The sequence below is a fragment of the Sebastes fasciatus genome, chromosome 10, assembly GCF_043250625.1.
Source record: "Sebastes fasciatus isolate fSebFas1 chromosome 10, fSebFas1.pri, whole genome shotgun sequence".
NCBI classification, from domain to species: domain Eukaryota; kingdom Metazoa; phylum Chordata; class Actinopteri; order Perciformes; family Sebastidae; genus Sebastes; species Sebastes fasciatus.
Genome location: NC_133804.1, coordinates 14,734,431 through 14,749,080, shown reverse-complemented (window position 1 = coordinate 14,749,080; position 14,650 = coordinate 14,734,431). Strand labels below are relative to the sequence as shown.

Sequence of the window (14,650 nt, the reverse complement as noted above, 5' to 3'; positions counted from 1 at the left end):
AGAGGAGAGAGAGAGAGACATGGAGGCAGAGAGAAAGAGAAAGCCAGCAAGTCAATACGCTGGTTCATTAGAGCACTGAGTCACAGTGGCCGCTGCCTCGTTTGTTTGTGTTTGTCCAATACTCTGTCTTAAGCAGAGCCCACCGCCTCTGTCCGCTCACTCTGGCAAACCTGACAGCAACACACCCCAGGCCGCCTGGCCGCCTGTGATATGGCGCTTTTCTGTGCCTGTGAGTATTTGGACATACCGGCTTATGAAATAATTACCAAATCAATAGCTGTGAATTAAGCGAAGCGAGGCCTTTTCTGCATGATTCTCACCAACACGAGTCCAAGTTCACGCCTAGAACGGGGGCCGGTATGGAAATTGCCGTGATCTATATATACTTGCCCTGTTATTCCATAATCATGCTGTGATTGAGTTATATTTTCCATGACTGATTATATGTCAGCAATACGTGATCATTTTATCTACCGAGGTGTTGATGAGACATGCGGCGGCAAAAAATAGCAGGTTGTTATTATGGTGGTGGATGTAAAGAAGACGGGCCAGTTCTCTGAAATGGAATTTACAGACGAGAAAAAAACAGAGCGGCTCCATTAGAAAACGAAAATAGGATTCTGCAGTTATTGAAAATATGAAAGTGGATGTTCCAAAAAAACAAGAGGGAGGAGTGTTCTCCGGTCACGGCGAGCTGAGAGCAGACCACTTGTCAGGATATTGAAAGAGAGAGAGAGAGAGAGGCAGGTTAAGAGAAAGGGCTGAAACGACCTGTTCCTCTCTTCAAGGCCTGTTTATTTTGGAGGAAATAGTAATATGACGGTGGCGGTGCTGTTGTCTGGCCGGGGCCCTCGTGGTGCACGGTGACCTCTCATTACCACTGCTTGAGGGAGCGTGAAACGGAGGAGATCACTCCAAAGGGCAGCTGTGTAGATGCGCCTAACCTTTTAAACCATCCGAATACGTCAACCATACAAATAACTCATTAACCTTATCCATTTAAATGAAAAGCTCCTACTTTTATCCCACACCGCCTTCTTCTCTCCGGTATTAGATTTTGTTTAATTGGCCATTGAGCGTGATGAAAATGGCAAGTCCCTTTTGCAGCGCGGTGTGGTCAAGGCGAGCCATGCAGCAGGGCAATGGGGATTTGGCCCCCTTTGGCCCCGACACTTAACGAAGTTGGTTTAAGATTTGAGGGGGGAGGGAGAGGAGAAAGTGATAGTATGTTAGCGTGTGTGTGTGTTTCGGAAGTGGCCTCCGGCTCTGTCCAGCAGCACAGGAGGGCATTGATTGGAGGAGCTCAATAGCTCGGGCCTTTTAATCACCTCGCTCAGAGGCTGCATTGTCCCACCGGCCCGGAGAATAAGCGCCGCTAATACCCCTGTGCATATGCACACAGCCACCGGCTCCCAGGCTTCTGCGGCCCCTCGCAGACCCACACAGCCACTAATCAATAGGCCTGATTACCAACAGGGAGGCTGAGCGGCCCTTTGTTCTCAGAGAAGCTCGCCCCCCCTTCCAAACATCTCGCCAACTTCTTCTCCTTCGATTAGACACAATACGCTGTCGTTCAAAAGACCACGCCTGTGATGTGTCTGTTACTCTGCTGAGAAATGTGACCCGCTGCACCGAGAGTTGGATTCGTCGGTGTCAAATGACTTAAACGCTCGCTTGTTCTCCGAGTCTGGAATAATGTGACCCAGTTGTAAAGAAAACATTTAGACTAACACATCAGGGCTTCTAAAAATGGCACTTCTCTCACTCTCTGCTTTGCACTCTGTGTCTCCGTGTCTTCTCTCTCTCTCTCCCTCGCTCAATCTGTCTCTCTGCCTCCTTGGCTGTCATATCTCTTTATACCGTTTAGAAATGCTGTACATTGTGTTACAGGGTTGTGACTGATAGCCTGCCAATTTCAGCTGTGGCACATCAGAGAGGCTAACCCCCCCCCTCCTGAACACAGAGAGACACACATTAAAACCGTGACAGTGTGCTCCTTTTACTGCTCTCACTGATTCCATACCGCCTGATTAAGTGTTTCACAGGAAAAGCTGGGTTCTTGTTTATCATCGGTGAAGTCCACTGGAAACACGGTGGCCTAAAACTGCAACGTGCAAGAGTGTCTCTCGACGCGAGAAACTCCCTCCCGGCGTGTAGTGTTGTAGATGTGCTGCAGCTTCACACGAGCGATAGACACGAATTATTGTTCTCTCTCATCACAGATTCTGAGGCCATTTATATTTCCATCTGCGCAGCCTATCAATAAGCCTCTAAGCCGAGTTTCAAAAACTAATAACATCAATGACTTTAAAAGGGAAAACAAATATCAAAGGAAGGCGGCGTATTAGCAACCAGAGATGGCGGCTGAATATTGAGAGTTTGTAGATGGTCCAAAGGGCAGAGCGGGGCTGCTGTTGTGTCCCGTGCCCTCCCTGTTATTACCCCCCCAAACACATACAAACACATTGTGCACACTCTTTCTCTTTTCACCCCCTTTCTCATCCCCCTCTCTTTCTCCGTTTATCTCCTTTCTTCTCCTTCTGTCCTCTACCACCACCACCACCCCCTCTCCCCTCCGCCCCACCTGCCCCCCGTCCTTTGGTTTTTGAAGCCAAGCAAAAGGAGTCGCCTTCTGAAGCAACAGGGAAATAATTTGTGGCTCCGAGAACAAAGGGAAAGCTCCACTGTGAGAGTAATGGAATGGATTTTTGTGATGTGGATGAAAACTGTCTTCATTTTCGACTCTCTCATTTTTTGAAAAACAAAATACTGATGAAAGATCGCGATTTAAAGAGGGGAAAATAATAAGAATTTGTAATATGTGATGGCTCAGATGTATCCCTCTCTCAGGATCATCATTATTACGTTTAAAGAAATATATTTTACAGAAAAACCCCTAGTGTGCATTAACTATTCATCAGCTGCTTATTATTTATAACTCTATTTTGTTTTCGTCATTGTTATTGTATTGTGGTGGGGTTGTAGAAGTTGGCAAATTGCACCTACTGCAATTTCAGGACTAAAATACTGTTTTTAAAAGGCCATGTACAATCCATTATGGTCACATATTGACTGGAAATTCCTCAAAGCCCTCGACAGACCTCCATGCTCACTTATTGAGCCGTTATCAATGAGCTGCTTTTGTCTTGGCTCAAGAGACTGTGGACGTATTAGCGGGACATTTATTGTGCTAGAAAAGAGGGAATTGGGAAGCCAAAGACGCCGTGGATCTTTCCACTGAACACTTATCCGTTAGTCTCTGCGACAAATTATGTTTTATTACTTGATGTCTCAAACTGTGTAGATTTCTTGTGGCTCCTTATCTCCTGAAGTTATTTTATTTTTTCTCCGTAGTATGGCCGATTTCTGCACTTTCTTTGAGATAAAATGAAGAAACTCGAGAAACCGAGCTCCATCTCTCTACGAAAAGAAAGAAACGTAACAATAGAGATGCCTCCACTTTTTAAAAATGTGCCTCCATTACTTGAAAAATCAGTCAGTGACTCTTCTGTACTCCGGATTCTTAAAGTGAACCTGAAAGTGTGTCATTATCATCATCAAAAATATTTGAAAAATAACATTTGCAATTATTTCCCAAAAAAGCGAAGCAGTGCACTCATGATGCATTTAATGACCCCTTTCACTGTATTGCTTGTTGGCTTTCTGTTGGCTGCTGCACATCTACTGATCTTTCTAGTGATAATGGCTGACTAGTTTTTCAGACAGAAAAGAAGTACACTCAGGAACAACTGGACACAGTGACTGATGAATGTGAAAGTGATTTAACCAGCAGCCGGTCTGTTCTTCGCCTCACAGCCTTACACAGTATGGAGGAATAGCTGAAATGGTTGTTGCTAACATGTTAGCAAACAAATACCTGTTCTCACATCAAGACATTGGAGCAACATTGGCATTGATTTGGAGTTTCTGTTCACCTGACATATACGTCTGATGTTCAGTCTTGTTTAAGGTCCTTTTGTCTATCAACTCCTGAGAATAAATCTGGTGCCGAGCAGGTGCTAAAGCATACCGTTTTATCAGAGCGCTTTAACTTAAAGGGAACGTGTGCAGGATTTGGCGGCATCAAGTGGTGTGGTTGCAGATTGCAACCAGATGAGTACATCTCCGCTCACTCCTCACTCCTCCGCTGAGTGCAAAACCGTGGTAACGCCGCTCTCCTCGCTCAGAGGCGGCTGGTTGTACCACAGGCACAGGCACAGGCACAAGCGTGTCCCAGAATTATTACTGTATATACTGTATTTTATTCCATTTCTGCTAATAGATCCCCTGAAATGTTACACGCTGTTCCTTTAAATGATGTTGGTTGGCATATATTTGAACTTTGGAGAGCACCAGGCTAGCTGTTTCTCTCTACCTGCAGTTTTTATGCTAAGCTAAGCTAACTGCCTCCTGGCAGACACGAGAGTGGCATCGATCTTTTCAACTCTCAGAGAGACAACGATTAAGAACATTTCCCAAAAATGTCAAACTATTCTTTTAAAGCATGTTTTAATTCCTTCCATGAACTAAAAACATGATATCTAAGATGATTGTACAATGAAAAGTTTTATTAAAATATGCAAAAATACTTTAAAAAATAATGATAATTCATCTGTGACATTATCTTAATTAGAAAACAAAATAGCACTTGCGCTTAACTCTGATCCTCAATGTTGAGATGTTGAGAAGCAGAAAATGAAATCAAAGAAAAACTAAATTTGCAGTCCATTAATGGCATTAACCAAACCAATATGACCCCCCACAGATAAGCTATAGTATTGAGAGTTATTTTATGAAAGGAAAGTAAAAATCCCACTTATTGAACCTCTAAATGAAACAAACTTGGGATGATTTGTGCAGCTAACAAAGCGGAGGGAGACTGTAATCCTTGTAGCAGCAGCAGCAGCCTGTCCTGCGTCTCCTCCTCTCCTGCAGCCTCCTTCCCCCTTGACACTGGCTTTCACAGAGCTGATAGAGGCGGTGTGGGGGGATGACCTCAGCTTCCTCTCCGTTAGCTGCTCCGGTCACAGTATTAGTCATCTTTATTTCTCATCCATCAACACAGTTGTCAGGGGAAACAGACCGTACAGTATAACAACTTTACTGTCCTTTTGTCACCAATGATTACACCGGATTCTGCAGTGAAACATTTTACTGCATTGTTTACAACTAAACAAAAGTTACACAGCCTTAAAATACAAGTTTGTATTTATTGCATTTAGTAAGACAATTACATTAAGCCTGAAAAATATCTTCAGTACAATTAATACATGATATTAAATTGAGACAGCTGCAATGCACATTTACGTCTTCAGTTTGGTTTAAATATTGTAGTGTGTAAAACGTGAGGCTTTCATTTGCCATCAATGATAAACAGTAGACACTGACCCATGCATCATGCTGCAGTAGTAAAGAAAGTCAACGTAGATTTCAGCTGTTTATTTTTTCTACATACCTGTTCCACACCGAACTCTGTAAATCAAGTTTTAAAGCATAACCACAATCATTCCCTGACCTTAACCATGTGTTATTATTGTAACCATGACGACAAAGGTCCCGTAACCTTAACAAAGTCTTTTAAACCAAAAGCATGATATTTCCCTAACCCTAACCAAGTTGTGTTTGTGCCTAAACTTAACAAAACCTCACTCATATCGTTGTACATCATAGAAACAGATTCATTTTAGCATTAAAGGACCAGTGTGTAACAATTATTAGCAGAAATGGAATATAATATTAATAAGTACATTTTCTTTAGCGTATAATCACCTGATAAAAAAAGAATCGTTGTGTTTTCGTTACCTTAGATTGAGCCGTTTATATCTACATAGGGAGCAGGTCTCCTCTCCACGCAGTCCACAATGTTGCACCGCCATGTTTCTACAGTTGCCCAGAATGGACAAATCAAACTTTGTTAACTTTTCCTGCTTGGGCCAGAGTCGATAGCATTACTCGCTCCCATCGCCGCCGCTCTCTCTCTTTTGCTTCACCGCTCACTTCCCACGTACACACACACACTATACACACTGGCTCTGCTCCAAATGGCCTACGCTACTTTTACAACAAATGGCTCTAGAGAGGGCCATTCACTTTTTTGCGTCGACCACCGTAGCTCTCCAACACGCTTGGCACACGGGCCAGGCTTCAGTTGGTTGCAATCTCCTCACCTCACCGCTAGACACCACCAGATCCTACACACTGTTCCTTTAAATGTCCTTTTATGGGACGAGAAAATTCTCTTACCTCTTATGTTTTATAAGCCATTTAAAAACCCAGCGGACCATCTGAAAAATGCACTGTCATGGAAAACGGGGCTGTTTTTTTGAGAAGTTGACATGGAGATACATGGTTTTCACACCTACTTCAACAGCTTCTTGGACCAGTAAAGATAATGGGGATGAATATTATGATATTTTGAAAAAAAATTAATATAATTTTGTGAAATATTTGGCATTTATTGTTTTGTTTGTGTATATTGTGGCATGGAAAATTAACTATAATAGTGAAAAATCAATAATTAGTTTCATTGAAGCTATTATGTAAAAGAATCCTGGAATGTTTTAGATCATTGCTGCATCGTCATCCAGTTGTTAAAGCTGCGAAAGCAATGTGACGTTCTTATCGTAATATGACCTTTTTATGTGTTTTGATATTAGACACTAATTTGTCATAGAAGGGGTCAGGAGGTCAAGCTGCTCATTTCCTAAAAGATCCTACCGGAGCATTTAGAGTCCCAGCTGTCATTTCCACCACATCTCTTTCACCATCTCTGAGCACGAGCAGAGGGGATGTGAGGTAGGAGGCTGCCCGTGCATACAGCCATTAATCACAGGCCCAGAGCTAGTAAACACTCTTTGATGGTCATTAGAAAACAGTTCTATTACAGAGGTTACGGTGTCTAGCGGTTAACCTTCTCCTCTTTGATGTATAGCAGTGTGGGTTTTTAGAGCAGGAGGAGGAGGACGAGGACGAGGAGGAGGAGGAGGGGGAAGCATCCTCACCTAGGCTGGAATGTCCCCCTTCAGCAGCTTTTGAATCGTTGTGCAATCATAGTGCAACCTTTTGTTTCCTTCCCCCAATGCTCCTCCTGTTACCCCCCCACACCCCCCATCATTCCCTCCCTCCCCCCTTTTCCTCCCTCCCTCCTGTCATCTGAAATGTGCCCTGCATAAGTGGAGGCAGCTGCTTAAGTGCTGAGAGAGGGAGGAGAAGGGAAGAGTGGAAGTGGAAGGAGGGAGGTAAGGGCCGAAAGAGAGAGAAAGAGAGAATCTGACTCACAGTTAGCTTTGCTTTCCCTCCCTGAATGCTGCAGCATCTACTCCTCCCATTGCACTCAAGGTCTCTCTCCCTTTCTCTCTCTTACATGCACTCATATGCACACACACACACAGACACACACACACATGCACACACTCTTTTGCAAGCATAAATAAGCTGGGTTCAGTATTTTACTTGAGGTTTCTGGGTTGTTTAAAATATATTTTTTTGTATTGTGCCGCCTTGGTGCATTATTGACTTGAGAGGCTTTATTGTCATCTAGTTTTTTTGTTATGAAATTTTAATGCGGACCCTCATAATTAGGGTGGCTGTATTTGATGCAGCTACCAGCCTTATCTCTTGCTGTTGTGCTTCATTGTTGGCGGTGGTATGCGCAGGGCTACTGATGCAATACAATAAATAGCACACACGGTTAGAATAGTAACAATTGTCTCTGTCAATAACATGTCAGATGAAATGTCTCTGGAGCTTAAGGGCAATTTGGCGAGGGTTTGTGCCTGTATGTCTTTAGTGCTCTTGTGGCAGTGGGCTTCATAGCTAAAAGCACACTCCCCTGCAGTGGAATTACACAATGGCGGTGACGCCAGCAAAAGCCCAGAGCTTTTATCAGCTGTCGTTCACACAGGAGAAGCTGTATACAGGCAGCAAGGCCACCAGGCATGGCACAGGACAAAAGCCTAATACTGGGCTGTAATTGTTGGGGAAAAGGGCATCTAACAAGGTCAGAGAGGCGCTGTGAAGTTGATGCACTGTTGCAGTGACAAAACCGCAATGTGGCCTTGAATTTGATCAGCAAATGCACTTTCAATGAAAACTTGGGTAATATTCTCACATCTCTCACATCAGTTGGTTGATAATGTGTTGATAATACGTGGGATCGAGACAGGTGAATAGAATATTAGCCTATGTATCCTGATTAAAATGGCAATGTGATTTTTAATATTGAAACTGACAGCTTTTTAAATTCCCCAAAATGTCGCAAATACAATGTCGCTATAAGCACCATGCATGTGGGTCATTAGGGGCCTACTACGCCTACGACGTTGTTAAAGTGAAAGTGAAACTTAAAAGCAACACATTCTAACATGTTGTAAAACTAAATGAAACATTTTGAACACAAACAAAAAGGCTTCTTTATGTTTAGGCAACAAAACCACTTAGTTATGTTTAGGGAAAAACATGTTTTTTATGTTTTTTCTTATAATAACTATGTTTCAAAAATGAGAGGGAATCTTGACGCTTGTGAACACAAAGACAACTACACGTTGGTTTCACATGGGATGTGAACCCCGGCCCATCCATCACACCAACCTCCAACCCATATGGAGTTTCACGCTGTCTATACTACAGCTCCTGACTTCCGGTTCTGCTCCTGTCATAATTACTACGGTCGCTAGAGGTCGCTGTCGTGTTCTTTTACACCTTCTTTCGGTGATCTACCATGTGAATAGATGATAAAACCTACTAGTAGGTGAAGTAGGCCCCCATTGACCCAAATCCATGGTGCTTATAGCGACCGATAACGCCTATTGAATGGCCTGATAACAGTCTAATCAGCTGAAATATCAGAATACCTCAATACGATACAGTAAGTATTTACAGTAGTAACTAACGCTCAGATTGACAGGTACTTCAACACGTCAAATTCATATACTTTTTAGTCAATTAATTGATTATTTGAACAACAGGAAATTAATCAGCAACAATTTTTTTGATCGATTAATTCTAATGTTTTAAGCAAAAATGCCAAAATGTCCCTGGTTTCTGCTTTGTTATGGTTGATGGTCAGCACCCAAATCTCTTCCGTCAGGGCACCGTGGGTTTTGTAGTTTTCTATGATAATGAACTGATTACCTTTTGGCTTTGAACTGTTTGAATGTTTCACTTTTTTTCTGACAATTTATAAGACAGCTCATTAGTCAATTAACCAATAAAATAATAGTCTGATTTATCGATAATAGAAACAATTGTTAGTTGTAGTCCCATAAATCCTTTTTTTCTTTCATTCCTTCACATCATCTTTGTTTTGGATGATAGCATACTATCTGTGCGTTATCATCTGTAATATTAATATCAGCTACTTTGTGGATGAGAAGAATTTCAATCAATGTGCTGTAGGAGAAACACACAGGTTGTGTGCTACTATATACAGTAGCTGAAAAATCCTATAGTGAATGTGTTTTGTACATCAGAAACACCAGTCGGTATGACTCAAACTGTCAAGTTGGAGGAGTTTCATTGAGTTTTTAGTTCTGTAATGCTCATCTGTGAACTTGTTTAAGAACCAAAAGGCAAAGAGGTTTTATACACAGAAACTCAGTGTTTCTCAAATGTCCTCAAATGTTTGTCACAAGATAATGAACTCACACTCCACCTGCATTTGACCTCTTCAGCTTGCTGATATTCCTGGTCGTCACTATTCATAGGTCAGCAGTTCCATAACAGGCCATTCTCATACACCGTTTGTAGTTATACCTACCTATAATCCCCTGTAATTCATTCATTCATATATCCCATGAAATCAATTTGTAAGTAATCCATGTAATTGTGAACCAGGAAGTATAAAGAGTGACAAACACTGCTTAGTGAGGAGGTCGGGGTGGATAGGCGGGACAAAAATCACCAAACTTTCACCCAGGACATTGGTGTTTGTTCCCCTTGTGAAACCAGAGGTCAACGTTGATTTATCTTGCCACGTAACTTCCGTAGCTAAATTACGCCACTTCCGGAGTTATTTTAACCCAAACCACCATCTTTTTCCTAAACCTAACTAAGTAGTTTTGTTACGAAATTGTTTCCTGTGAAGATGGAAGTTTATTTTGAAAAGACTGTATGCATGTAATCAGCGGAAGTCGACACCTGTGTCACATAATGCTGGACATTTGTAGAAAAACGCACAAAAATTGGGAATGATTTTTCGTAAGATATCATATAAACCGTTGTATGAGGATCCTTTCCCCATAAATACCACCAGCTAATCTGATAATCATGCCACTTTACATTGTACTACTTGTAACTGCAGTGTAACTGTGTAGAAATTATTTATTTGATCACCAAATGAAAAGTTAATATAACAAACTAAATTAATATGCAACAGTCTAAAATGACGTTGCTATAGATTGAGGAGAACACAATTTCTTATTAAGACCATCAATTTATTTAGAATTAATTCTGTAGTAATGATATAATCCTGTATTATTATCATTATGTTACCCATGTTAATCCTTTCACACCAAAGCCAAGCAGTATCAAGTGCTAAACCCAGTTTAGGAGCAACATCATGGATGTTTGGAATGACGGTTAATGTGGGTTTATACCATGAGGTCAATGGGAATGCACTGTGGAGGTATTGCACTGCTGCAACAACAGAAAACTGTGGTAATACACCCAATGAATGTTGTGCATGTATGTTGAATACGTGCTAAAAAACACAATATATATATATATAGTAATGAATAATTTAACTGCTGTTTTATTAAGCTCATGTTGTTTTTAGACCAGAGGTGAATTTAAATCGACATGCTAACATTAACATCTGTGTTTCGACCTGAGATGATTAGGGTCAAGGTTTCTGACTTTGCAACATCGGATTGAGACACACTCTTGGGCTGTTTCATTTCATTCATAGGTTAATTGCAGGTACCAAAATTCAGTTTTAAAAGGCTATACAGGAAGCTCAAGCAAGAATGAATCACTGAAACCAGTTTTTCCCTCCAAACAATCCTGTTTTCTTGAAACATACAAGTGCAAACTCCAATCATCCATGGGTGTGCCTCAAAGCAAATTACGCTCCCATACAATTAAACTGCATTCTCAATTACGTTCGAAGGGAAACATACTTTTTCGCGGATTATTTTTGTCTTTGACGTATCACAAAAAGTCAGCGGAAGGCAGCAGCAAGTGACGTAGTATATCGTATAAGTTACCTGATTGTGGGAAATACTGGAGAGGAAGTGCATGGGCTGTTGAGAGAGGCTTTCAGGCCCTCTCAGAGTCTAGATTGATAGGGATAGTTTATTAGGGAATGGGATGAGGGATGGGGGAAAAATCTTTATTTAAATTTTTTTTTTTTTTAAGTTAGATTAGATATGAGAATTGAGTCTTATTTTTAATCCAGTAGTAGGCAATAATGCATTTTTTTGGATGCAAACCACCTCTAAAAGCAACGAAGTAGAAGAAGAAGAAGAAGAAAGTTACGTGATTTAAGCTGTGTTCCAAAATGCATACCTTTACTTTTTACTTTTAGTACATACTGCAGCTGCCCTAACAAAGTATGTACTGTTGCATGCAGTATGCATACAATTGGGATATACTACTTCGTCATAACATTGTGCCAAAATAGCCAAAAGAGCATGCTGGCTTGTGTACTGCAAAATGCAACCGGATATAGTAGTAGGACATCCTGGTATTTTGGGCATACTGTATTTGACATACTATGTATTGGGACATACTAAATCCTTTTCTGGCATACTAAATAGTATGGTAGTATGGGGTATTGGAACACACAAATAATAACAAGAATAACAAGCGAAAAAGTCCACTATTGGCGGGCGGGTTGGTGGATGGGTCCAACAAACACCGACCTTCCCCTCAGGAGACCGCTGTTTGTGTCCCATGTGAAACTAAGTGTTGCTTTTTTGTTTTGTTTCAATGGCACAGTCATTTTAAGCCAAACCATGATATCTTTTACTAAACTAAACCAAGTAGTTTTTCTAATTTTTTTTGTTTTGTTTTGTTTCAACTTACAACATGAACCACATGTTTAAAACTGTTTCAAACGGCGACCCTAGAGAAAATATGTTTCCCTCAAAACGTAACTGAGAATGCAGTTTGGTTGTATAGGAATGTAATGTTGTAGGAGACAGGGTTGCCCAAGGGCCCAAGTATATTATCAGTATCGGTGATCAGTGCTGCACAGTCTGGATGCAACAGGACGATCAAAAGCAGGCGATAGTTTCCTGATGAAGACAGTCCAGGTTGGCTTCTCCTATGAGAAAACTGAGGAATATAGAGCACCCTAAATATACATCAATGGACAGATGATGTTTCTTTCCATGTAATGATGTACACTAAGCTATTTCAAAGAGAGGGATGTCTGCACAATTGTCTCTGCAGTTTTTGATTACTAAAATGATTAATAAGTAGTCTGCATTCAGTGAGTCAGATCATTATATTCTGCTTTGTTGGCGAATTTGGATTCCCGTTAGATGCTGTATCACACCAGCTATTCTTTCTGGGATTTATATAAAATATAGGCTATAGTGACACAACAAATAACATAATCACAATACATATCCTGTGTGAAAGCAATTGCCTTGTTTTTACTGTAGCTGTTGGTACAACAAATCTATTTTGATGTTGGAAAATCTTAAAGCTGATACATAAGAAAATTATGTTTGTAGTTTTGGGATTTGAGAAAAACTGTCCAATAGGTTGCTCGTGATTTGCACAGTATGGCCTTGTGGAACAACTTCTTCTTCTGCTCTTGTGTGCAGAAAGGTGCATAGATTTGTGTTTTCACTTTCCTGGATGTGTTGTGTAGTTGCACAATGAGAGATGGTGTAATGCACACACCAGTTCTACTGCCACCTGATTGCTGCCATCAAGTAAAAGAAAAGGCTCTCATACATCCTGCCAGCTCTTTGAAGGACCTGACCTCACCAGACTCTGCCAGAAATGCATTAAAATAGTGCTAAGTGATACTGATAAGCATGTACTAAATTAAAGGGGACCTATTTTTTGTTTCTTCCCTTGAAGAGTGTAGTTTTTTTTGCATGTAAAAGGTCTGCAAAGTTACAAAGCCCAAAGTCCACAAAAACACTGCTCCTGAACTGCCTGAAACGCCTTGCCTTTTCTTCCGTAATGTGGTGATGTCACCAAGTAACACATTTGTATAATACCTGCCTAGCGGCAAACAGAGCGTTTCAGACAGAGGGTGATGGGCGGTGCTGAAGCACAGCTGGTATGAGAAAAATAAAGCGTTTTTTTTTAACATTAAAGCAGGTAAACATGTTCTAGTAGAAACCAAAAATATAAGTATGCACCTGAAAATTAGCATAATAGATCCTCTTTAAAGATTTACTGTGAAGGCTTAACATACACTTACAAAGGATTCTGAAGAGGTTTGCATGTATGTGTCTACCAATGAATGCCATGATAATAGACTTGTGTTAACATTAGTAAAATAATAGAGTAATGGAGCAGAAAGTGGAACTGGCTTGTGATGTCATCAGTCAGGAAATAGTGAGCAGCTTGGGTGCTGCTGGATAATACTCTTTTTTTCTGAGCAGCTAGTGATCATGCTTGTATTGGACTCTGCTTTGTTGTGTGTCAGATTATTTATGGCACTTACTCAACACGAGCCTACTCACTGACATGCCCCTTCTAAACACAACTTCATCCACGTTTCACAGACTCATGCCCAGTTTACACTCAAAATGTAATGGGACATTTTTTTTATAATAATGTGTTTCGGAATCAGGACGCCTTAGATGAAATTATAAAGCCACACTTTCATTACTCTGTTGTGATTATTTATTTCAATTAATAGAGATTTCTGTAAACTGCCTTCATCAGGATGAAATACAATGTCCACATATCAAGAAGCGAAAAACACAAACTCGGAAAGAAGACATTACATTCAAATTAGGGAAGGGAATTTACAAAATACAAATATATATATCTATACATATAGTGCTTCAATTCAACATTTAAGACCATTTTGGTAGATTCCTTCCCTAATTTGAACGTGAGATGTTTTTCTTTTGACTTTTATCTTTGTGCTGCTGATGTTGACATTTTGGTATCAGGCTTTCCTTGGACTGGCCTCTCAAGTGGATTGCCCTGATTTGAAACCGTATAAATTTAGTCAGTACAAATTCCAGTCAGGTAACTGTTTGCAGAAGCGTTGATCTCTGATTTAACTGTGAGCCAGCACCTCACAATAATATGTGTTTCCCTCAATCTTTTGTTAGATACATTGTAAACAAAATGGAGATTAACAAAGTCAAACATGTTTGACATAAGAAGAACTCGCCGACAGCAGTGTTTCTACCGGTGCTGTATGCATAAGACACATTTTGATATCACCACTTCTGCTGTTACTACCACCCTGAGAAAACAGTGTGTGGAATTTGTACCTTTTGACACTGTGCAGCACATTACTGTCAGATTGACGGCCCCCCTGTGACAAACGTTTTTGTACCTTGTCTTCTGACACTGTACCACCCCCAGCACTTACTGAATATATTGAAAAAGCAAATAATAGTAAGACCGTCTGTATTTACATGCGCAATATAACCCTGTTAAAGAGGAAAACAAGATAAACGTAATTGTTCAATTAAAGGGGACCTTTTATGCTTTTGTGCGTTTT

At 40.8% G+C, this 14,650-nt stretch overlaps 1 protein-coding gene across 2 annotated transcripts in view; it reads left to right on the top strand.

Moving 5' to 3' along the window:
• The window catches only part of nexmifb (neurite extension and migration factor b), a 56,235-nt gene that overhangs the window by 12,081 nt on the left and 29,504 nt on the right, over window positions 1–14,650 (top strand). The gene's annotated exons all lie outside the window — the stretch shown is intronic.